Source organism: Triticum aestivum, chromosome 3B, assembly GCF_018294505.1.
Source record: "Triticum aestivum cultivar Chinese Spring chromosome 3B, IWGSC CS RefSeq v2.1, whole genome shotgun sequence".
Classification (NCBI taxonomy): Eukaryota; Viridiplantae; Streptophyta; class Magnoliopsida; order Poales; family Poaceae; genus Triticum; species Triticum aestivum.
In genome coordinates this window covers 29,036,466-29,040,334 of record NC_057801.1, presented here as the reverse complement: position 1 = coordinate 29,040,334, position 3,869 = coordinate 29,036,466, and positions in this window count along the sequence as shown.

Here is a 3,869-nt window from a genome sequence, read left to right as displayed (position 1 = left end):
TTTATTAAATGCAATGAACCACAAGACTCCTCAAAGTGGGCTGCATCCATTTATGTTTCTCTTGAAAAATGACACATTAATGCTTGTTGAAATGAACTTCTCAACAAATATTTTTTTACACAAAATTCATCATATCCCAACCAGATACATTCGATAGACACAAAAAAACTACAAACAACAGATTAAACTGCATGCCGCTTTGCTCCGAGTTGCACGCCACACATGAGGGGTCGACTACAATGCAGTCAAATGGCCGGTGAACCGCACGATGTGGACCGGCGAACTACACGACGCGTCGGGGGAGAGCTCGCCGATACACGACCCATGAAAATGAAAAACCAACAAAAATGTCCTGAACTTCAACCGTGCCATAGCCACACCGCATCTTCTGCTGTTGGGAAGAAGAGAACCACAACAGATCTCAGTAGTGAAAAAAACAGCAGTAAATTGAGATGCCACGGGAACTTCTCCCGTCACGGCTCTCCTGAAACTTCACTGCAGCGAAGACGAAATGGACTGCAGCTGCACGCAAAAAAAGATAGCAAGTGCACTAGCATCAAACCGCATCATGCTTGCGCCCGAGCTGCAGAAGCCAAAAAATTTGTCGATGCCCGTGGATGAGCTGCTCGAGGGCTCGCGGTGCACTTCTCCAAGGCTCACGGTGCACTGCTGCAGGGATCCAGATGCACGGCATGGCACGGCTCGAGCTGCAAGAGGATGGTGTGGTCGCGCTGGAGATGGGGACTGGCTGGGGGAGGGCGACGGGCGGTTGGTCATGGATCTGGCCCAGGGTCGGAGGAGGGAGGCGAGCTCGCGGCGGTCAGCAGCGTGCCTGGCTTGGTCATCTGCTGCCGGATCCCATCGTTGGTGGCGTTGCGGGATCCTCTGGATCCGACGCCAGGGAGGCACTCCGGCCGGAGGCGGTGGGTAGGGGCGACGCGCGCAGGGGCGAGGTCGGGCGGCGCACAACTGGTACGGGGTGGGGCGACGCGTGACCGGGGCGAGGTCGGGCGGCGCGCAGCTGGTTCGACGGTGAGGGGAGATATGCGCGGGCGCCATAGGAGCTGGAGAGGTCCCCCCCCCCGGTGGCGCCGGCCGGGTGCGTGGCGGAGGAGGCCGCGAGGTCAGGGAGGAGGCCACGGCGCAAGAGAGGAGGCGCGGGCCCGGGGAGATGGCTGCGGCGCCGGAGAGGACGCGGCGAGGCCGGGGACGAGGCGGCGGCGGCCGGGAGTAGGCCGCGCGGCCGGAGCAGAAGGTGGATCGGCGGAGGTGCGGCGGAGGATGGAGGTGGGGGGCCGCAGGAGTGGGGGAGGTGCGGCACTCGGTAGTGGTGGTGGTGGGGAAGAAGGTGGGCAACTAGCGCTAGGTGGGGTGCGGGGGGTGGGCTAGCGCAGTTTTCTCCGGTTGTTGTGCGGTACGGGTGAGGTGAACGAAGGAGGGCAGAAGTGTTAGCAGAATAAGCCGAAGTGGTGTGCAGAATAAGACTCTAGAGGGTGTTATTAGAATAGACCCACCCGTTAGTGCGTTTTCTAGAAATTCCGATTTGTTTCCTAGTATTTGCATGCAAGACTTTCCATGTATGACATATAATTAAATGTTTTAAATTCTCTCAATTAGTACATATCCTTTTATTTTTTTCCTTCTCTCCTTACATTTTCATGCAGAAGTTCTATGCTATGTATTTGCGACTATATACTGAAATTGATTTGGTACCATGCCCTCATATTTGCGTAGACAAAAGTTAGGTATCAAACCCACTTTGCCTATATGCATAATACCTATTTATTATTGGGTATATACTTATATTTTTCAAGAGAGGGTATGTACTTGTCTATAAATATGATGAGTATGCACATACCTAAAAATATATTCAACACTCTTAATTTATCATATCTGTAATTGTATTGGGTACTATCAATTTCATATCATTGGGTGATTATATACCAGTAACCGGTGACATACCCAAAATATAATACTTTTTTGAATACATACCCGTAATTGGTATGGGAGACATACCCGTAAATAATATACTCAAAAATAGAATACACATATATGTCTCGAAGAGATACCCGTAAATGATATTGGAGACATACCCGTAAATAATATACCAATATAAAATACACATACTGTGTTCTAAAAAAATTACACGCACTGTGTTCTCAAAATTAAAATGATGCAATATTAATGGTGACATACCTAAACATAATATACCTTTTTTGAATACAAACTCGTAAATTGTATTTGAAGGCATACCCATAAAATAATATACCCCAAAATAAAATACACTGTATATGCCTTGAACACATGCTCGTAAATGATATAAGAGACATACCATAAATAATATATTAAAAATTAAAATAAACGTAGTGTGTTCTACAAAAATTACACGTACATTGAAGACATAACCGTAAATGATTTTCAAGACATACCAGAAATTGAAATACGTGCACGTATAAGAAAGAAAGAAGGGCACGTAATGGAGCATGCATGACTTTAATGGATCATTAATTGTTGATTTTCTCTGTCCTTCTAATGTGGGCATTAAATGTCCATATCAAGCAATAACTTTTCCTAAAAAAAAAGGTAACGGGTCACCTGTTAGTGTTAATAGTAGTTACGCATGCACACATCTTATATATATATATATATATATATATATATATATATATATATATATATATATATATATATATATATATATATATATGACACCTAGGTGCCTGGGCACCTTGCCTATAGACCGTTGGATTACATTAAGATGGGTGCCACACATAACGACAACAATTGCTTAGCCGTGTGCGGCGCCCCCCTCCACCATTTACACCCTCGGTCATATTTTTGTAGTGCTTAGGCGAAGCCCTGTAGAGATAATTCACCATCACCTTCACCACGCCGTCGTGCTGCTGGAACTCACCCACTACCTCGCCATCTTGCTGGATCAACAAGGCGGAGGATGTGACCGAGCTGAACGTGTGCTGAACGCGGGGGTGTCGTACGTTTGGTACTTGATCGGTTGGAGCGCGAAGAAGTTCGAGTACATCAACCACGTTACTAAACACTTTCGCTTACAGTCTACGAGGGCACGTAGACACACTCTGGCCTCTCCTTGCTATGCATCTCCTTGATAGATCTTGCGTGTGCATAGAATTTTTTTGTTTTCCATGCAACGTTTCCTTACAAGTTTAGTGTACTACAAGGCACCAAGCTGTTAAAGTTGCTGGAATGCTTGATTGGACAAAGGAGTGTGAAGTGATCTTCCAGATGAGGCGCAAGTAGAACATCTTTGACAGTAATGTCTTCATTAGTACAAAATGGAAATAACTTGGGATATTGGTCTGTGAGAGTTTCTGACTGCCAATTGTCATGCCAAACCATGATGTTATCTCCTCTACCAATAGAGATTTTGGTAATTTGCTTGAAATCAAGTAAGAGATTTAGAATGCCTTTCCACCAAAAGGAACCAATGGGCCTATTAACAATAAATCACTTTTAATTGCAATGTATGTTTTAAAACTAGAGAAATATATGTCCAATTGTAGAAATTGTGATTGTATAATAAATGTATCATATATGCATATTTAGTGCATTGCTATGTGCTTAATTTTGCTAAGTGTAATAGAAATTTGACTAGGATGGATATGAGCAGATTATTTCTGATCTAATCGAGATAGTTACCTTCTGACTAGAGTGTAAAGGAATGCATATCAGCCCTAAAAGTTTTGGGACATCCGGACGAGTCTGGATAATTTTGTTGAACGTCGTCGAATGGCAAATAAAGCACATGATGTCTGTTCTGGATAAATTATCACACCTACATCGCCAAGCAATGCAATGGAGTAGAGTTAGCTAACACAAGTGCCGTGTAAGCA